This window comes from Coregonus lavaretus (assembly GCF_964263955.1).
Source record: "Coregonus lavaretus genome assembly, chromosome: 6".
In the NCBI taxonomy this organism is placed as follows: Eukaryota; Metazoa; Chordata; class Actinopteri; order Salmoniformes; family Salmonidae; genus Coregonus; species Coregonus lavaretus.
In genome coordinates, this window is record NC_139993.1 from 59,569,358 (window position 1) to 59,591,994 (window position 22,637).

Sequence of the window (22,637 nt, forward strand, 5' to 3'; positions counted from 1 at the left end):
TGAGCTCAATTATCGAGTCTCATAGCAAAGGGTCTGAATATTTATGTAAATAAGGTATTTCTGTTTTTTTTATTTTTATAAATTTGCTAAAATGTCTAAAAACCTGTTTTCACCTTGTCATTATTGGGTAATTGTGTGTAGATTGATGAGGATTCTTTTTTTGTAATCAATTTTAGAATACGTAACAAAATGTGGAAACGGGGAAGGTGTCTGAATACTTTCCGAATGCACTGTATACATACACACACATTGACACAAACAGTCTTTCCCTAGCCCTTGAAATGAAGGTGCTTCAACAAAGTACTGAGTAAAGGGTCTGAATATCTATGTAAATGTAATATTTCAGTTTCTTATATTTAAAAAAAATTACACTTTTTTTTGTACTTTTTTTTTTTGGGCTTTGTCATTATTTGGTAAACAATTGAATCCATTTAAAAATAAGGCTGTAATGTAAGAACATTTGGAAATGCACTGTATGTCAAAATGGCACGTTCTGTTTTGTAGTAAAAGAGAGAAGATGAGGGTTTCCAATGACATCGGTGTGCATCATGTGACTTCAACCAATTCGGAGTAGGTATTGCCGACTGATGTCATTGGAAACACTCATCTTCCTTTATCTTTATTACTACAAAACATAGAAAAGCGCGACATTTCCACATATGGCTTGTCGGGAGTATAGGAGGAGGAAGAAAGGAAACTATGAAAAATGCATTGCATTGCTGTGGAAAAGAACAGCATGTCACATGACTTACACCAGACTGAGGCACGGTCTACATCTGGTGTGTTCTGGTGTGTCTCCCGCCCACTGTGTGTGTGTGTGTGTGTGTGTTAGGATGGTGGATGTGCCATAGCTTGCATGCAGAATGAAGTTACAAGAGTGGGCCAGACTGGTTATAAAATGGAATGTGTGTGTAACTGTGTGTATGTCCGTGCCTGAGCATGTTAGCAATAGTTGAATCAAGGGTCTGTCTGTATGCCAGTGTACAGTATGCAGTGTGTGTTGGGGGTCAGTGAGGCCACAGCCCCCCGTCTGTACAGATGTGGGTCGGTCGGCCCACTAAGAGTTGTGCAACATCTGGCAGGAAACTCCTTCTGAATGCACCACTGCCTCTCTGCTCCTTTAGGTTCCTTTCCTGTCCCCTCCATTCACTCCCCCGCCCTCTTCTTCTTTCTATCCCCTGCCTGCCTCATTCTCCTAAATCCCTCTCCCTCTATACCTCTCTTCTCCACCTCGCTCTCTGCTCCTTCCACAGCTCTCCACCTTTCTTTCCCAATCACAGGGACACAGGATTTTCATTCCTAACTAAACCATCACTCCCCGGATTCCGATAATCATTCTGAACGGGTGGGGGTATAGACCACAAACAATTCAGCATGCCAACCCTGTTAGTCTGTCTACATTTCAGGGGTTGATTATGTGTAAATGATAAGCAAAATTGTCTAACCCTGTTCCTTCACTTTAATAATCTGCTTTAACCTTTAAGATCAGGTGGCCGGAGTAGAATACATAGAGAGTGTAGAGACTAGAGGAAATATACATTAATAAGAGTAGATGCTGGTAAGCACGTTCACATTAATTAGACCGTTCGTTTAGAGAAATCAGAGCAGTCAAGAGGACGACTTGATCACAACAGGCCGAATCTTTGGGAAGAGAAGGAGGGTGTCGATGAGCGAGACAGACCGGGGGGGATGAGAGAGAGATGAAGCGATAGTAAGATTGAGGTATAGACAGGCTAAGAAAAATATGCATATTATCAGACAGGTAGAGAAACAGGCAGGGGAGGAAAAGATGAGACACTGCCATAGAGGGTTACTCGTTTTCTAAACGTTTTTTCTCTTGGTTTCCATTTGACTGTTTAAATCACAATGGTGCAGAAAACAGACAACAATCAGAGGTCCCCAGAATGCTAGAGCCAGCCCACAGTGGAACAGAATGACATCCCGAGCAGTAGGCTAGTACAGCAGATTGCCACGCCCAAGCTTTCACATTCTACTATTTCCACCCATTATATAAAATTACAAATACAGCAAGCCCCCTGTAGCTCAGTTGGTAGAGCATGGCGCTTGCAACGGCAGGTTTGTGGGTTCGTTTCCCACAGGGGGCCAGTATGAAAATGTATGCACTCACTAACTGTAAGTCGCTCTGGATAAGAGCGTCTGCTAAAATGTAAAAAAAAAAAAAAAAAGCTACGCCGTGATCTAAAAATCACAATCATTGAGGTTCTATTTTCACAGAAACCAGAGCATTGGATATCATGGATGTCATGAGGAGACTTGGACCACCTATTGAGATGTGCCTTTTGTTAAGTAAATGAGGTGCTAGAGAGGCTGGAGTATCTTTAAGACCAGGCAACACACCCTCATAGGGGGGAAAAAATGGCCCTTAATTATATCACAATAACATTTTCCCAGTTGAACATAGACACAAATATAAAACTTTTTTGTATTACAAAGTTGCTGAAATATTTTATAAAAAAATATGCAAATAAGGTGATATGTCATTAAATATGCACATATTTGCATATCACGTAAATCCATTTCTGGACACTGGATGAAGTCAGCCTAATTATTTTGGTTTCATTTTGTTAAGACACTCCAAGACCGGACTTGTCCATAGCAGATTGCGGATAAAAACTTTTTTTTTCATCTTTCTATCTGTAAAATACTAAAGACATGTATGTAAATTTTTTATAAAATATATCAACAATTCCCTCTGGGCAAGTCTGGAGAACATATCTAAGGATAACCACACAAAATGTGGTGAATGCAGATGCTTCTGAAGCTGAGAAATATGAGTTGGTGTGTGGGAAGAGTCTGACTTTTGGGAGTCCACTGAATTTAGACATATGCCCATTTAGACCCACTCACCATCTTTAAAGTAAGTTACTAAATATAGTCCACTTTGTAACACTATGAAATAGGCTTTTAAATGATGTGTAATTTAATGTAGTGAGCTTTGAAATTATTGATGTATGTTCATTTTAAAGTGGTTAAAATTCATTAAAATGTTGATGACAGTAGTATGATAAACTAAAGAAAATATACATTTTCATCAAGTTTGACATTTTTAAGCTTGCTTTTTGGAAATTGAATGGACCAAACTACCAACAAATCTAAAAATTGATAGGTAAATGCACACATTTATTTTAAAGGAAAAATCCACCCAAACCCACTCATTTCTTTAATTTACAGTGTTAAATAACACTAATATGTGAGAACAATATTTTTTTGTGAACAAATTTTTCATTTTGCCATTATAATAAGGTTGGTAGCAACATGGAAAATCGTTGTGGAAATCTGTTGCAGCTCAAGTCGACCACAAAATCCACAATGCAATGCTCTCTCTATAGGTTGGCTGGCTAGGTAGCTAGCTAGCAAACATAGCTACACACAATTATACGAAAGACAATATTAGCATGTCACATAGGTAGTTAGCTGTAAAATCGCCTAAACAAACTTCCCTATCAATTTAGGAGTCTACAATCTCACCATGTTCAACCTGCAGATCGATGCACCTCACAGAGGGGAGTCTAACATTCGCAACAGCAGACATACTTTTGAGGAGATGGGAAACGTTGCCCATTCTACGCAATGGGCCACACAGTGCATTCTGGGACAAGGAGCACTCTCCTAAAAGGAGTGAATGGGAGTCTATTGGGCGCTAGCTCAAAAATCCAACATTTGCACGAATTTCGTCAACAAGAAGTACAACATTACATTTCCGAGATGCGAGATAATTAACTTGCTACCTGTAATATCGTAACATTACGTACTTTCGAGGAAAATAGGCAATTTTCTCCACATATACACCGACTTTGAGAAGGAATTGCGTGACGATTAGCTTAGCAACCGCGTGACGAACCATGACATCGTGAACGCGATTGGTCGACAGTCTGCTGGGTGGGGCGGTATACATTCCTTCATTGGATTCCTATCTCCTTTCTATAATATCTCTGGCAACAGCACCATGCAATGCACCCTGGCCTAAAGAAGCAGACAAATAGGAGGTAGGAATATCGCAAAAAATATTATCAATGGCTCATTCGAGAGAAGACATACTCCCGAAGTTATGACATCGGCCAGTATTGAAATCGGACTATTTTTTAAAAATATATATGTTTTCGCGATCTAAAAGTCGTTTTCCTATTAACTTCCAGTGTAGCGAGAGCGCCTTTATCACAGTTCCACGTCATACCGGCCGGATTTCTGCCTGCTTGAACCGCAATATCTCAGATACACATGAAAACATGACATGACCCAGGGAATCGATAGAACATGACTCAGAGATGCACAAAAACAATATAACATTCAAAAAGGGTGACCCTTTCCTTTAAATAATGCCAAGAGTAACACGGAAGAAAATAGTGGTACAATGTATCAATCTCGAAAAGGACTAATTGTACCCATGTGTTGCCTTGCTGCTAACCCAGTCTGTGGGCAGTACCAGCGAGTGTAACAACCGCCCCTCGGAGATGATAGGTCAAACACCCATTCTGAAGCAGTTCTATTGGCTGGCTCAACCAGTCTGTCACTGAGCATAGTCTGGGCGCGCGTATAACGTACAGTGGAGCATGCTTGCATCATTGTGCCCGCCATAGAGAGAGCTGACCACAGCCCCCGGCGCTGTGACTAGCCTATGTCTTTGTCTACCGTTCCCCTACTGTCAGAATGTAGGTCAGTGGAGCCAAAATCTCATCAGCTTGACTTTACACTACTAACTATGCACACAAAAAAACTAAGACGAGGCGATTGCTGTGTATTACAAAAGAGGAAAACGGAACGATACTAGCTAACATTAGCTATTTTGTGGTAGGTCTGCCTGGGAAACTTGCCAGAGGTCGGCTGACCCCCCCCCCCTGCCAGCCATGACCCCCCCCTGCCAGCCAGTGAGAACATGTCTGGAAAAGCGACTTCACAAATCAATATGACATGTTTTTCACTATAAAGTACAGATTGTCTTTCTAGCAAAAACCTACTAACAATTGGTATGCGGTGTAGCATAATGTCCACTGATTTATTTGTGATAAATTGTCCTTGCACTAACCGCTGTGTAGCCAACGACAAGCTCGTGTACATCCATTCCGCGTACTCCCGCTACAAGGCGGGAAGACGCAATGTAACAACAACGTAACAACCGTCGACGATTCAAGTTAAAACATCTATAGTTCAGTAAAAACTCTATTCTAGATCTAGAACAACGACCTCACAGAGGTCAGCGTATAAAACCAAGCAAACCACCTCGTTTGGTCAAGTTGAAATGTTTGCATTTAAACTAACCCGTTACCTAACCGTAACCTAATTATTCTAACCTGCTACGTTAAATCGCCTAACCTGCTGCGTAAATTCTCCTAACCTGCTATAAAAGGTAAAATCTGACGTTAATTTTACTAAAGCTGGATCCTAACTAGCCATGTCCACGTCGTTAGCAACCATTTCCTCCAGTAGCTTACGTACACGATGTAGCCTACAATGACAATACGCTAGCTAAATTTTGCAGACATAAAAGCTTACCTGGGGCTTTTGACAGCAGATGGTGATAGACATATTTAATGTAAATTCAGAGTTGTCTGTGTGGGTACGGCGAATACGATGCGGTTGGCACGGTTCAGTTTTCTGTCAGGCTCCGTCCCTCTCGATCTCCAATGTGACTGAAGCACAGACACGTCTGGAAGAGCAGCGTCGGGGTGGCTCTAGCGGGTTCAAAAAAACACTGATAAATGCCACGCTGCCTGTGACGTAGCAACGTCTAGGCCTGCCTGCGAAAAAGTACGTACCACCAGCCGGGGCGGGAAGTGGTTGTGTAATGAATAGAGGTCTATGCTGTTATAACTACACTTGGGATAATTCATTTTTAAAACAGGCCTACATTTCTTCAGCTTCTTCTGTATCTGCTGGACAAGTATAATTTCATTGAATCAGCTTACTTTGGACTTTGATTAAGTCATAGGACATACTGCTACTGATTTGGACTGATTATGACTGGTTTGATAGCAGGCTTATTGTTTGCCTAATAAATCAGACTGTTATACCAATTCTTGGTATACTGTCAAACAAAGCACTGCAAAAACTTGGAAAGCTTACTTACAAGCCAGATTGTTGAATAATAATACATTTGAACTTACTGTAGGGGGTTGTATAGTGGGGAAAAAAAGTATTTAGTCAGCCACCAATTGTGCAAGTTCTCCCACTTAAAAAGATGAGAGAGGCCTGTAATTTTCATCATAGGTACACGTCAACTGTGACAGACAAAATGAGAAAAAAAAATCCAGAAAATCACATTGTAGGATTTTTAATGAATTTATTTGCAAATTATGGTGGAAAATAAGTATTTGGTCAATAACAAAAGTTTCGCAATACTTTGTTATATACCCTTTGTTGGCAATGACACAGGTCAAACGTTTTCTGTAAGTCTTCACAAGGTTTTCACACACTGTTGCTGGTATTTTGGCCCATTCCTCCATGCAGATCTCCTCTAGAGCAGTGATGTTTTGGGGCTGTCGCTGGGCAACACAGACTTTCAACTCCCTCCAAAGATTTTCTATGGGGTTGAGATCTGGAGACTGGCTAGGCCACTCCAGGACCTTGAAATGCTTCTTACGAAGCCACTCCTTCGTTGCCCGGGCGGTGTGTTTGGGATCATTGTCATGCTGAAAGACCCAGCCACGTTTCATCTTCAATGCCCTTGCTGATGGAAGGAGGTTTTCACTCAAAATCTCACGATACATGGCCCCATTCAGTCTTTCCTTTACACGGATCAGTCGTCCTGGTCCCTTTGCAGAAAAACAGCCCCAAAGCATGATGTTTCCACCCCCATGCTTCACAGTAGGTATGGTGTTCTTTAGATGCAACTCAGCATTCTTTGTCCTCCAAACACGACGAGTTGAGTTTTTACCAAAAAGTTCTATTTTGGTTTCATCTGACCATATGACATTCTCCCAATCTTCTTCTGGATCATCCAAATGCACTCTAGCAAACTTCAGACGGGCCTGGACATGTACTGGCTTAAGCAGGGGGACACGTCTGTCACTGCAGGATTTGAGTCCCTGGCGGCGTAGTGTGTTACTGATGGTAGGCTTTGTTACTTTGGTCCCAGCTCTCTGCAGGTCATTCACTAGGTCCCCCGTGTGGTTCTGGGATTTTTGCTCACCGTTCTTGTGATCATTTTGACCCCACAGGGTGAGATCTTGCGTGGAGCCCCAGATCGAGGGAGAATATCAGTGGTCTTGTATGTCTTCCATTTCCTAATAATTGTTCCCACAGTTGATTTCTTCAAACCAAGCTGCTTACCTATTGCAGATTCAGTCTTCCCAGCCTGGTGCAGGTCTACAATTTTGTTTCTGGTGTCCTTTGACAGCTCTTTGGTCTTGGCCATAGTGGAGTTTGGAGTGTGACTGTTTGAGGTTGTGGAAAGGTGTCTTTTATACTGATAACAAGTTCAAACATTAATACAGGTAACGAGTGGAGGACAGAGGAGCCTCTTAAAGAAGAAGTTACAGGTCTGTGAGAGCCAGAAATCTTGCTTGTTTGTAGGTGACCAAATACTTATTTTCCACCATAATTTGCAAATAAATTCATTAAAAATCCTACAATGTGATTTTCTGGATTTTTTTTCTTCTCAATTTGTCTGTCATAGTTGACGTGTACCTATGATGAAAATTACAGGCCTCTCTCATCTTTTTAAGTGGGAGAACTTGCACAATTGGTGGCTGACTAAATTCTTTTTTTCCCCACTGTATGTGCAGTAGGTTGTTCAGCTGGTCAGATTTTAGACAAAATATTCACAGGAAAGTATTATTTACCCACTTTTTAGAGCGCTGATACTGCCGTTGAAATGTCTATCACCTGGCACATGTGCAAAACCATGTAAACACCTGCATGACATTGGTTAATGTGCATGCATCGCGTGCAAGTACTTCCGTCTTGTGCACGTGCGTAGGTCATGAGCAAATATCTTGATTGCCACACACCGAGACCAGCGTTTTGAAGTTGGTTTAATAATACTTTTCTGTGGAAATGTTGTCTCAAATTTAGACCAGTTGAAGGATCAACCAGACAGACAATCAGCAGAGTAAGTTCAAATATATTTTGATTCAACATTCGTGAAAGACAAGGGTCGAGTTCCCCCCCCCCCCCCCAATGTAAGTGTGTTACAGCATCGCCACACCGGGACTAGCCAACTGATGATGATTAGCTGTGTATACTGACTAGATATAGACTAGGGTCGCTAGGCCTACCGATATTCTGCCTGAGCCCAACTCCTATGAGTACCTAGTTGTTCCACTCCTGATGAGGCATCATGAGATGCTAGGAGATCCTGTCCCTGAGTGGCCGCTATCCCATACAGACGTCATCAACAGGGAGGGAGGGAGGCAGCCCTTCAGATAGATTCCTGCATGGCTGCTAAGACCTTATACTAGTCTACTGTACTTTACAATGATTAGATCAGATTAAGGGATCACAAACTGTAGCCACATGAGCCTCATGCTAGTTAGCCTGTGTCAGCCCTATGGTGTTCTGTAACCTGGCTCGTCCCGCCCACTGATTCAGTGACAGTAACGGCACAATAGAGTTGAGCCAAAGCCCTGCTGTAGAAGAGCTCTGCCGGTCCTTTGTAGTTAGAACCAGGGGGCTAACCTAACAACCAAGTCCAGGGGGGCAGTCAACACACAGATCAAATTTGTCAACACAGTGCTGCATGGTGTCTGAGTGGGATGAATCAAGGGATCACTGCAGAACAGAACAGTGGTGGTGCTGGCTGGTATTTACACATGGAGACATTGTCATTGTCACGCTGTCTGTTACCAACGAAGGGAGATGTCACATTCCTGGCTGAGTGAGAGCCCATAGTGTATTAAACAGGGTGTTATTCTGGACTCAGCCAATGTGTTTGATTTGGACATGCTCTTTACAGGGGCTTTGAAATGGAGGACCTGTTGCTAGGCAGTCTGCTCAGCATTCTTTGTTTATCGCTGACAAACAATGTCCGCCTGCATCAGATTTCACCTGGTTCCTTACCCTTTTGTGTGTATGCATAATGTCCTGACTTTGGTAGGGAGAGACACACTTGACATTTACAAGACAGAAGACCCGAACTCATCGTCAAGGATGCTAACAGCAAAACAAAACAAACCTGCCACACAATCATCATTGAGAACGTGTATATTTAGATTTTCTTAGTCCTTTCAAAGGTTTGAATGTGGTTTGAAATTAAGAACCATATACAGTACCAGTCAAAAGTTTGGACACACCTACTCATACCAGGGTTTTTCTTTATTTTTACTATTTTCTACATTGTAGAATAATAGTGAAGACATCAAAACTATGAAATAACACATATGGAATCATATAGTAACCAAAAAAGTGTTAAACAAATAAAAATATATTTTATATTTGAGATTCTTCTGAGTAGCCACCCTTTGCCTTGATGACAGCTTTGCACACTCTTGGCATTCTCTCAACCAGCTTCACCTGGAATACTTTTCCAACAGGCTTGAAGGAGTTCCCACATATTCTGAGCACTTTTTGGCTGCCTTTCCTTCACTCTGCGATCCAACTCATCCCAAACCATCTCAATTGGGTTGAGGTCGGGTGATTGTGGAGGGCAGGCCATCTGATGCAGCACTCCATCACTCTCCTTCTTGGTCAAATAGCCCTTACACAGCCTGGAGCTGTGTTGGGTCATTGTCCTGTTGAAAAACAAATGATAGTCCCACTAAACGCAAACCAGATGGGATGGCGTATTGCTGCAGAATGCTGTGGTAGCCATGCTGGTTAAGTGTGCCTTGAATTCTAAATAAATCACAGACAGTGTCACCAGCCAAACACCATCACACCTCCTCCTCCTCCATGCTTCAAGGTGGGAACCACACATGCAGAGATCATCCGTTCACCTACTCTGCGTCTCACAAAGACACGGGGGTTGGAACCAAACATTTCAAATTTGGACTCATCAGACCAAAGGAAAGATTTAAACCGGTCTAATGTCCATTGCTCATGTTTCTTGGCCCAAGCAAGTCTCTTCTTCTTATTGGTGTCCTTTAGTAGTGGTTTATTTGCAGAAATTCGACCATGAAGGCCTGATTCACGCAGTCTCCTCTGAACAGTTGATGTTGAGATGTGTCTGTTACTTGAACTCTGTGAAGCATTTATTTGGGCTACAATCTGAGGTGCAGTTAACTCTAATGAACTTATCCTCTGCAGCTGAGGTAACTCTGGGTCTTCCTTTCCTGTAGCGGGCCTCATGAGATCCAGTTTCATCATAGCGCTTGATGGTTTTTGCGACTGCACTTGAAGAAACTGTCACGATCGTCGTATGAGTGAGTAGACCAAGGCGCAGCGTGAGAAACAAACATGACTTTATTTAATTAAAGTACTAACAAAACAAAAACACGACTCGTGAAGTCCACGGTAAAACACTACCGACACGGAACAAAAACCCACAAACCCAAAGTGAAACACAGACAGTTAAATATGGCTCCCAATCAGAGACAACCAGCAAACAGCTGACACTCGTTGCCTCTGATTGGGAGTCACTCAGACCAACCTAGAAATAAACACAACAGAACTACCAACATAGAAATAAACACATAGAATGAACACACCCTGGCTCAACATAATGAGTCCCAGAGCCAGGGTGTGACAGTACCCCCCCCTAAAGGCGCGGACTGCGACCGCGCCTCAACTAAACAAAACAGGGGAGGGCTGGGCGGGCATACCTCCTCGGCGGCGGTTCTGGCTCCGGCCTTGACCACCACCCTCCAATACACCCCCCATAGTGCCCCTGGTCCAGTCTGTCGACTCGCACCCCTGGCTTGGTGCGTGGAGGAGGAACGGGCCTTACCAGGCTGACTTCTCGCACCCCTGGCTTAGTGCGAGTGGCAGGAACAGGCCGGACCGGGCTGGCGACGCGCACCGTAGGTTTGGTGCGAGTGGCAGGAACAGGCCGGGTCGGGCTGGCGACGCGCACCGTAGGTTTGGTGCGAGTGGCAGGAACAGGCCGGACCGGGCTGGTGACGCGCACCGTAGGTTTAGTGCGTGGAGCAGGGACAGGCCGGGCTGGGCTGTCGACGCACACAGTAGGCTTGGTGCGTGGAGCAGGGACAGGCCGGACTGGGCTGGCGACGCACACCGTAGGCTTGGTGCGTGGAGCAGGGACAGGCCGGGCTGGGCTGGCGACGCACACCGTAGGCTTGTTGCGTGGAGCAGGGACAGGCCGGACCGTACTGGGAACACACACCACTGGCTTTAAACGGGGATCAGGAACGGGCCGGACCGGACTGGCAATACACCTCAGTACCTCTCGCCGTGCCTCTACGACTTCCTTCCCTCCTCTCGCCAATGGCTCCCGTAACCCGGTGGCCTTCTCTCCTCGTCTCCTATTTCGCCCTGTGGCAGCCTCCTGCTGCCCAGTCGCCCACGCCGTGTGCCCCCCCCTAAAAAATTATTGGGGGTGCCTCCCGTCCGTCCGACGATGGCACTGCTGACGCCGCTGCTCCTCTCCTGCCTGGGTCTCCCCCTTCATAGCCCTCCGGTACCGGACGGCCTCCTCCTCGGTAATCTGCCCCCAACCGAGGAGGACATCCACCAGCGTCACCTCCTGCGTTTGTTCCTGGACACGCTGCTTGGTCGTTGTATGGTGGGTTTTTCTGTCACGATCGTCGTATGAGTGAGTAGACCAAGGCGCAGCGTGAGAAACAAACATTACTTTATTTAATTAAAGTACTAACAAAACAAAAACACGACTCGTGAAGTCCACGGTAAAACACTACCAACACGGAACAAAAACCCACAAACCCAAAGTGAAACACAGACAGTTAAATATGGCTCCCAATCAGAGACAACCAGCAAACAGCTGACACTCGTTGCCTCTGATTGGGAGTCACTCAGACCAACCTAGAAATAAACACAACAGAACTACCAACATAGAAATAAACACATAGAATGAACACACCCTGGCTCAACATAATGAGTCCCAGAGCCAGGGTGTGACAGAAACTTTCAAAGTTCTTGACATTTTCTGGATTGACTGACCTTCATGTCTTAAAGTAATGATGGACTGCCATTTCTCTTTGCTTATTTGAGCAGTTCTTGCCATAATATGGACTTGGTCTTTTACCAAATAGGGCTCTCTTCTGTATACCACCCCTACCTAGTCACAACACAACTGATTGGCTCAAACGCATTAAGAAGGAAAGAAATTCCACAAATTAACTTTTAAGAAGGCACACCTGTTAATTGTGGTCCTCTGTAGCTCAATTGGTAGAGCATGGCGCTTGTAACGCCAGGGTAGTGTGTTCGATCCCCGGGACCACCCATACGTAAAAATGTATGCACACATGACTGTAAGTTGCTTTGGATAAAAGCGTCTGCTAAATGGCTTATTATATTATTATTATTTTATATTATAATTGAAATGCATTACAGGAGACTAGCTCATGAAGCTGGTTGAGAGAATGCCAAGAGTGTGCAAAGTTGTCATCAAGGCAAGGGGTGGCTATTTGAAGAATATAAAATATAAAATACATTTTGATTTGTTTAACACTTTTTGGGTTACTACATGATTCCATATGTGTTATTTCATAGTTTTGATGTCTTCACTATTATTCTACAATATAGAAAATAGTAAAAATAAAGAAAAACCCTGGAATGAGTAGGTGTGTCCAAACTTTTGACTGGTAATGTATATACTGAACAAAAATTTAAACGCAACATACAGTTCATAGAAGGAAATCAGTCAATGGAAATTAATTCATTAGGCCCTAATCTATGGATTTCACATGACTGGGCCTGGCTCCCCAGTGGGTGAGCCTATGCTCTCCCAGGCCCAGTCATGTGAAATCCATAGATTAGGGCCTAATGAATTAATTTCCATTGACTGATTTCCTTCTATGAACTGCATGTTGCGTTTAAATTTTTGAAAGCCAATCAGAATATTTTTATTCCCACAAAAGGGCTTTATTACAGACAGAAGTACTCCTCAGCACCTCTGCTCCCCCTCTTCAGATGATCCTGCAGGTGAAAAAGCTCCCTCAACTTGAGACATCTGTGGCATTGTGTTGTGTGACATGCGCATTTTAGAGTGGCCTTTTATTGTCCCCAGCACAAGGTGCACCTGTGTAATTATCATGCTGTTTAATCAGCTTCTTGATATGTCACACTTGTCAGGTGGACGGATTATCTTGGCAAAGGTGAAATGCTCACTAACAGGGATGTAAACAAATTTTAGCACAACATTTGAGAGAAATAAGCTTTATGTGTGTGTGGAAAAGTTCTGGGATCTTTTATTTCAGCTCATCTAAAATGGGACCAACACTTTAAATGTTGCATTTATATACAGTGCCTTCGGAAAGTATTCAGACCCCTTTACTTTTTCCACATTTGTGACTCGTTTCAGGAAACTAGGCGTATGTTGTGGGTCACTACTTCACTGGAGAGCCATTTGAATGTAAACTTTTTTTAAAAATCAAAATGCGTTTTTTTGGCAGAAATGACTTCTAGAACATGCAAACTTTCATGTGCCTTAATAACAAACTTGTATGCCATCTGTAAATACGAATACACATTTTAAATTATGAGCCTAGTTGGTTTAGCCACAGAAAAATACAATAACCTTCCCGCTAGCCATGATTGGCTGAGATAATGAGTGGGCTGGACATGCCGAGAGATGAGTTCGGATTGGTCTGCCATATAGCACGCTTCTGTCTATTTGAGCTGGTCAGTATGTGTAGGTATTCCTGTCTTAACGCCGCTTTAATTTTTTTTTATTGCATAGTAGTTCTGTATAAGTGTTGCTCTCCACTTTCTGGAGGACCGAGTGTTGAAATCAGTGGAATTAGAGTATGATAGCTAAGGAGATGGAGAAAACACCTGTCTCCGGATTATATCTTCAAACTAAGGGCAACCATGGCATCCGTGACAGGGAGATGCGTCCATCCATGATGTATACGGGTAAGATAGTCTAGCTAGCTACATTTTCAGATATTACACGTTTCTAATTTTGAAAGAAAGTTGTTTCATTTCAAGTTAAAGTGTACTGTTAGCTAGCTAGCTAACGTTAGCTGGCTGGCTCGCTAGCTAACGTTACATGTATGATCTTATTATTTGTATCTCAGAGCAGTTTGCTTTACTAGTTATAGCCTAATGTTAGCTAGCTAACATTGAACCTGGTTGGTTAGCTACCTGCAGATTCATGCAGGGTAGTAACGTCATGAGTTGGGATTATGGTTAATTGTTTACCTAGCTAGCTAGCTACATGTCTTAAGAAAAGACTCCACTATGCAAGTAACCATTTCAATAGAATGTCACTGCGACAACTGTTGATAGACGTAGCTGGTTATCTGGCTATCTACTCCGATTTCAGAGCACTCGTCTGAGTGTGCCAGAGCGCAGAATAACGGACACATTTACGAACGCCCAACACCCGTTGAATATGGCCGGTGTCAGTAAACGTAGGCAAAAAAGCGTAAATTGTTGCCAGCAGCACAGTTGCAGTCACCAACACTCTGGATAACATAAAAACAGCCTAACCAGCTCTGCTAGGGCGAGTAATGGTCAGTGAGCTGTGCTCTCATTTGTGTATGGAAGTAGCTAGCAAAATAGCCAACATTAGCCAGTTAGCATGGGTGCTTGACTGCTGTTTTTAGTACAGAACACTCGGATCAACCCTTAAAGAGATGGGTGGGGCTAAAGCTTAAGAGGGTGGGAACGATGCTGAATGGGTGTAGAGAAAGAAGAGCTCTCCAGTAGGTACCAAAACATTCAAAGGACAGTGTCACCAGCGAAGCACCCCCACACCATAACACCTCCTCCTCCATGCTTTACGGTGGGAACTACACATGCGGAGATCATCCGTTCACCCACACTGCGTCTCACAAAGACACAGCGGTTGGAACCAAAAATCTCCAATTTGGACTCCAGACCAAAGGACAAACTTCCATTCCTGTGGCGGTCCTCATGAGAGCCAGTTTCATCATAGCGCTTGATGTTTTTTGTGACTGCACTTGAAGAAACTTTCAAAGTTCTTGACATTTTCAGTATTGACTGACCTTCATGTCTTAAAGTAATGATGGACTCGTTTCTCTTTGCTTATTTGAGCTGTTCTTGCCATAATATGGACTTGGTCTTTTACCAAATAGGGCTGTCTTCTGTATACCCCCCTTCCTTGTCACAACACAACTGATTGGCTTAAACACATTAAGAAGGAAAGAAATTCCACAAATAAACTTTTAAGAAGGCACTCCTATTAATTGAAATGCATTCCAGGTGACTACCTCATGAAGCTGGTTGAGAGAATGCCAAGAGTGTGCAAAGCTGTCATCAAGGCAAAGGGTGGCTATTTTAAGAATCTCAAATATATATATATTTTTGATTTGTTTAACACTTTTTTGGTTACTACATGATTCCATGTGTTATTTCATAGTTTTGATGTCTTCACTATTATTCTACAATGTAAAAATAGTAACAATAAAGAAAAACCCTTGAATGAGTAGGTGTGTCCAAAATATATATACTCCTAAGGTGAGTGTGTCATTACTTGCAAATAACTTGATTCCTTTGCCGCCTTAAAAATTCCCCTCGCAGCAGATCAAAAGTACTGCTACAGCAGAGGACACTTGTCAAGTTGTGATGGGGGTGAATGAGGTTCCCTTGGCAGCACTCTGTGTCCCCAGAGAGAGGCTGAGTGCCAGTGGTGACATCACGTGGGCTCAGTCAGAGAGACGTGTGCTGAACAGGCCCAGCCAGCAGCCTCCGCTTGAATCAGTCTCAGAACCACTATAAGCACTATTCACTTTCTCCTGCATAAGTGCGCATGTACACGCACACCTAATCCTATCCTTCAGCCATAGGTTAAATTACAACCCCCCCCCCCCCTCCCATTTAGACTGCCTGTAGCACAAGCAAGCACTGCAGCTCCCCTCCTCTCTCTCCGCCAGCCACGCCAGGTCTCAGTGCTCAGCGGCCCCCAAGATGTTTAGTGGGGCTTCATATATGAGCCTTGACAAGAGCAGTATGAATATTTCAGCTATGTCACGTTCTGGCTCTGGCACGTGGCAGGTGCTGATGGCTTCTGCCGTTTTCTGATCAAGACGCGCTGCAGCGGAAGACAAACTCTGATCTGAACACTGAAGCACGGTGGTGGGCAGCCTGGCCCTGGACGCAACATGTGTCTGGGCATTTAATCAATACATTCTGAGGGTGGTGGGCCTTTCAATCAAGTTGTGAGTCACTAAGTCACTAATTGAATCACAAAGTTCTCATCTCAGCATGCTGCTGCTCTATCAATCACCCTTGCAGAGTATATTGCATTATGCAAAATGTTTTTTTCCAACTGGTAATATAAAAATAATATTAATAATACAAATAAATAGCAAACATTATAGGGCACTACACAGCATGCATTGAAATATAATGTTGTGCTGTATCCCAACCCTTACATCACAGGAGGTTGGTGGCACCTTAATTGGGGAGATTGGGCTTGTGGCAATGGCTGGAGCGGAATCTTTGAAATGGTATCAAATACATGGTTTCCATGTGTTTGATGCCATTCCATTCACTCCGTTCCAGAAAGGCTGCTGAGGGAAGAACTGGTAAAGAAGCTTACTTGACGATGAGTTTTGTGATATCCTTCTCCCCAAAAAATCATGTTAAACTATCTGCGACACAAAACAATTATTGATTCCTTTCAGGCGGGAAAAACCGCTGGCCTCGATGGTATTCCATCATAAAATATTCATACTTATTCCACAGTTTGTTGTGTTTCAGCCTGAATTCAAAATAGTTATTTTTCTTCCTCACCCATCTACACACAATACCCCACAATGACAATATGAAAACATGTTTTTAGAAATGTTAGCACATTTATTGAAAATGAAATACAGAAATATCTCATTTACTTAAGTATTCACACCCCTGAATCAATACTTTTTTAGAAGCAGCGATTACAGCTGTGAGTCTTTCTGGTTAAGTCTCTAAGAGCTTTGCACACCTGGATTGTTAAACATTTGACCAATATTATTTTCAAAATTCTTCAAGCACTGTCAAATTGGTCTTTGATCATTGCTCGACAACCATTTTCAGGTCTTGCCATAGATTTTCAAGTAGATTTAAGTCAAAACTGCAACTTGGCCACTCAGGAACATTCACTGTCTTCTTGGTAAGGAACTCCAGTGTAGATTTGGTCTTGTCTTTTAGGTTATTGTCCTGCTGAAAGGTGAATTCATCTCCCAGTGTCTGGTGGAAAGCAGACTGAACCAGGTTTTCCTCTAGGATTTTGCCTGTGCTTAGCTCCATTACTTTAATCTTTATAGCAGATTTTGCGAAAGGCTTCAATACATTACGCCTAGAATCTGTTTATAAGTGGCTGGATTTGTTTAACTTTGGAGAATCTCATAAGATAAGTAAAAGTTATGGACAACAATACTTTATGTAAAATAATAAATAACTTCTCTGAGAACTTTTAATTGGCAAGAGGAGTAAAACAAGGTTGCCCTCTGTCACCATACTTATTTATTATGGCCATCAAACTGTTAGCTATAAAAATCAGATCTAATGATAACATTAAGGGGCAATTTCTGGGAGGATTAGAGACAAAAGTATCAATGTATGCTGATGATTCAAGTTTTCTCTTGTCCTCAATCTTCAATATTGAGGGGCCATATTCTCTGGTCTAAAACCAAACTATGATAAGTGTACTATATTATGGATTGGGTCTCTAAAAGACACAAACTTTAAATTGCCATGTGGTCTCCCAATTAAATGGGTGAATGGTGAAGTTGATATGCTTGGTGTACATATCCCGGAAAAGTTGAGCAATCTTGCAACTATTAACTTTGATAGAAAACTTAGCAAAATAGATAGGATCTTGAAACTGTGGAGAGGGAAACACCTGTCCATCTACAGGAGACTTACACTGATTCATTCTCTAATGATATCGCAGTTTCCCAAACGCTGTCCTCGGGACCCCTAACATTACAAAGCAGATTCAAATTATCAAAGCTTGATGATTAGTTGATTATTTGAACCAGCTGTGCAGTGTTTGGGCAAAAAACAAAACGTGCACCCATTGGGGTCCCGAGGACTGAATTTGGGAAACCTTCTGCTGACTCCAGGAGAACCCTTTTTCAAGTCATGTGAGAAAAATATTGCATTTTATTTGGAATGGCAAACCAGATCAAGTTAAATGGGCATATTTATATAATGAACATGAGTTTGGAGGGTTAAAACTATGAGGCATTAAACCTCTCTCTTAAAGCCTCCATTATACCAAAATTATATTGAAATCCAAACTGGTTTTCCAGCAGGCTACTAAGAGAGGCACGTCCAATGTTCAGAAGGGGGCTTTTTGTTGTTATACAGCTTAAAACCAACAATTTCTGGTGAATTGACAACGGAACACCGATTAAAGTGTCCGCTTTTTTTAAATGAAGCCATTTACAATTCCAATTTCATCTTCCAGAAGAGACAGAACAAATATTACTGCAAATAATATGGCTAAACTCCAATGTACCAATTTTCTTGGAAAAAATGTATAAGTAAAGTATATTGTGTACGAATGACATTGTAAGTAAAGACTGTCCAATAATGTCACACAAGCAATTAACAAAGGTCTATGGAGATGTATGCTTAATACAAAAGTACAGTGAGGGAAAAAAGTATTTGATCCTTTGCTGATTTTGTACGTTTGCCCACTGACAAAGACATGATCAGTCTATAATTTTAATGGTAGGTTTATTTGAACAGTGAGAGACAGAATAACAACAACAAAAATCCAGAAAAACACATGTCAAAAATGTTATAAATTGATTTGCATTTTAATGAGGGAAATAAGTATTTGACCCCTCTGCAAAACATTACTTAGTACGTGGTGGCAAAACCCTTGTTGGCAATCACAGAGGTCAGATGTTTCTTGTAGTTGGCCACCAGGTTTTCACACATCTCAGGAAGGATTTTGTTCCACTCCTCTTTGCAGATCTTCTCCAAGTCATTAAGGTTTCGAGGCTGACGTTTGGCAACTCGAACCTTCAGCTCCCTCCATAGATTTTATATGGGATTAAGGTCTGGAGACTGGCTAGGCCACTCCAGGACCTTAATGTGCTTCTTCTTGAGACACTCCTTTGTTGCCTTGGCCGTGTGGTCATTGTCATGCTGGAATACCCATCCACGACCCATTTTCAATGCCCTGGCTGAGGGAAGGAGGTTCTCACCCAAGATTTGATGGTACATGGCCCCGTCCATCATCCCTTTGATGTGGTGAAGTTGTCCTGTCCCCTTAGCAGAAAAACACCCCCAAAGCATAATGTTTCCACCTCCATGTTTGACGGTGGGGATGGTGTTCTTGGGGTCATAGGCAGCATTCCTCCTCCTCCAAACACGGCGAGTTGAGTTGATGCCAAAGAGCTCCATTTTGGTCTCATCTGACCACAACACTTTCACCCAGTTCTCCTCTGAATCATTCAGATGTTCATTGGCAAACTTCAGACGGGCATGTATATGTGCTTTCTTGAGCAGGGGGACCTTGCGGGCGCTGCAGGATTTCAGTCCTTCACGGCGTAGTGTGTTACCAATTGCTTTCTTGGTGACTATGGTCCCAGCTGCCTTGAGATCATTGACAAGATCCTCCCGTGTAGTTCTGGGCTGATTCCTCACCGTTCTCATGATCATTGCAACTCTTGCATGGAGCCCCAGGCCGAGGGAGATTGACAGTTATTTTGTGTTTCTTCCATTTGCGAATAATCGCACCAACTGTTGTCACCTTCTCACCAAGCTGCTTGGCGTTGGTCTTGTTGCCCATTCCAGCCTTGTGTAGGTCTACAATCTTGTCCCTGACATCCTTGGAGAGCTCTTTGGTCTTGGCCATGGTGGAGAGTTTGGAATCTGATTGATTGATTGCTTCTGTGGACAGGTGTCTTTTATACAGGTAACAAGCTGAGATTAGGAGCACTCCCTTTAAGAGTGTGCTCCTAATCTCAGCTCGTAACCTGTATAAAAGACACCTGGGAGCCAGAAATCTTTCTGATTGAGAGGGGGTCAAATACTTATTTCCCTCATTAAAATGCAAATCAATTTATAAAATTTTTGACATGCGTTTTTCTGGATTATTTTGTTGTTATTCTGTCTCTCACTGTTCAAATAAACCTACCATTAAAATGATAGACTGATCATTTCTTTGTCAGTGGGCAAACGTACAAAATCAGCAGGGGATCAAATACTTTTTTCCCTCACTGTATATGGGGCATTGAACAGTATGTCTTGTGCAGACTGCCGCTAGGAAACAGAATCCACAGATCGTCTATTTCAGCATTGTCCTTCAGTGGCTTGTTTTTACATTTACATCTTTGTAATTTAGCAGACACTCTTATCCAGAGCGATTTACAGAATGGAGTGCATACATTTTTGTACTGGTCCCCCGTGCGAATCGAACCCACAAACCCTTGCGTTGCAGGCACCATGCTCTACCAACTGAGCCACGCATGGCTTTTTGAGTCAGGCCCAGGAGTGGTTGTGAAGTCATAATGTCTGTGTTCAGCTGGATTTACAAACAGTACTGTTAGGAGATCTGAAAACCATGATCAATCAATGGGAAATAGGGTTACACTCTTAGGTAAAGTATTTGTTTTTAAGGCAATCTTGGTAGAATTAGTACAAATAGAGAGGTTCAAGACCCTCGTAAGAATTCACAGTAAAATAGAAGGATGTGTTGCAAAAGGAAACAGTAAAATGGTAGTGTACTGGGAAAGATGGGTTAGTCTGGTGACATCAGGGTTGGAATTAAGATTAGAGTGTACCGTATTTAGTAGTAATTCGTTTTAAAGAACCAGAATGAGCTAATGTATTCTAGAACTGGACAGGTTTTTTTAACTGGTTTGTGCCTGGAGCAATGGAATGGAATATGAGAACGGTGTCATAAGAGTCACATGGTGTTCTGATAAGGAGCTGATAAACTGTGACAAACTCTCTCACTCATGGCTAATGCATCGTATGACCTTGTGGGTTTGTGTATCTTTCTCTGTTCATTGCTCCAGAGTAGGAATGACGTGCTTTTAAAAGTGTTAAAATTGTGTTTGTTGAAATGCTAGGGTCCAGAGGGTCAGAGAGATAACATTTGAGGTATTTTAGTCCAAGAGGTGCTGCCAGGTCATAGGGATTTTTCTCAATTGTATAGTACCTTATGCCAACTTTGAACCCAATAGATCTGACAGGTGGGAGTTTTATATAGGGCTCTATGCCATTGAAGCACTGTACCGTTAAAGTTAATAGATCCAAACTGAAAACATTGTGTCCACTCCAATGAACCAAAAGTCTTGCGAAAACTATGTTTTTTTAGGCAAAATAACCATTTACCATTTTGCAGACATAATAATCATTCAATAAAATAAATTATTGAACATTAATGTTTATCCTATCCTATCCTATTCTCTGCCCTGGTGATACAATCAGCAGCGACAGTGGAACACAATTAGAATGTGTCTGTTAACTGGCTAGTCAAACTGTGTCCGTGGCGTGTTCATTAATTTAACAGTGTCCATATTAATGGTGTAGCTGTTGGACAGTTTGAACCATTGTGACTGTCACAGAAGTCTCGGACTCTTCATCCGTCCACTTTTATATTTTGTAAAATATTTTAGATCACTTTTTTAAAAACTATTTAATAAGTAATGCTTGATCTTCTATAGTCCTAAAAGTCGTGTCAAAAGTCAGTATGACTGAGAGCCATGATGACAGTATGATGACAGATACCAGTTTGTTCCTGAATCCAGTGTTCCTCTTTCATAGCTGGTTCTTTGTATTGGGACCTCCCTTCCTTTCCACTGAAGTAAATATTAGATTTCCTAGCAAGGCTGGTCTTTCAGGTTTCTGTTTAAATACACTCATCCTCACCACGCACATTCCTTATTTTCTTCAGTGCCCAGTTGGAACGAACGGTCTGCCAAACTCATACAATTCTAAGCTCACAATCAAGTTGTATGCCTAATGATGACTGTATTAATATTTACCAAGCATCTCACTTACCAGTGAAGCTGGAGTGGAGTGTGCCTGCCTCACCGCCTGAGTGACTGAGAGGTGAATGGGTTTTACAGTGGAACTTAAAAGTGGAACAGTGAATGGGGTGGGGGTGTCAAAGACCTCCCCTAACCCCCCTGACCTGAGATACTGTGTAGACTATCAGCCTGCTAGACTAGTCCTCCATGAAGCTGTAATCAGATCTTATATTATCTTTTCCAGGTATTGGGTAAAGTTTATAGACAAATCTATAGACTTAGGACATATCGATAGTCCATTTCGATTGGTAGCAGGGGTCAGGGAAGAGTTGATGTTAGCAGCATGAGAAGCCCAGTAGTCATGTGGGTAGCATGGGGACACAGGGTAAAGATAAACAAACGTTGATACTGTAACTACTGTGACCTGAGGGGTATTGTTACAGGAGGGGGTCACAGTTCCGTAGCGACCCACTAGGTGTCATCCTCCGACAACCTTAGGCACCTCCTTACTCACAGTCGGGACTAATCATCTTCCTATTGGTGTCACCTGTGTCTATCGGTTCACCTGTGTATTTATGCCCTCACTTCCCTGTGTTCCCTTGCTCAGTTTTCTCTGCTAGTTTCTATATGTCCAGCAGTACTACTCAGTGTCTGATCAGA

General features: G+C 42.6%; 1 protein-coding gene across 1 annotated transcript in view; it reads right to left on the minus strand.

The window, feature by feature from the left end:
* The window catches only part of ivns1abpa (influenza virus NS1A binding protein a), a 34,434-nt gene extending 28,751 nt beyond the window's left edge, over positions 1-5,683 (minus strand). The window contains exon 1 of the mRNA XM_084163981.1: positions 5,512-5,683. The gene's annotated coding sequence lies outside the window, so the exon portion shown is untranslated. The remainder of the gene's footprint in view (positions 1-5,511) is intronic.
* Positions 5,684-22,637: the final 16,954 nt, after the last annotated feature.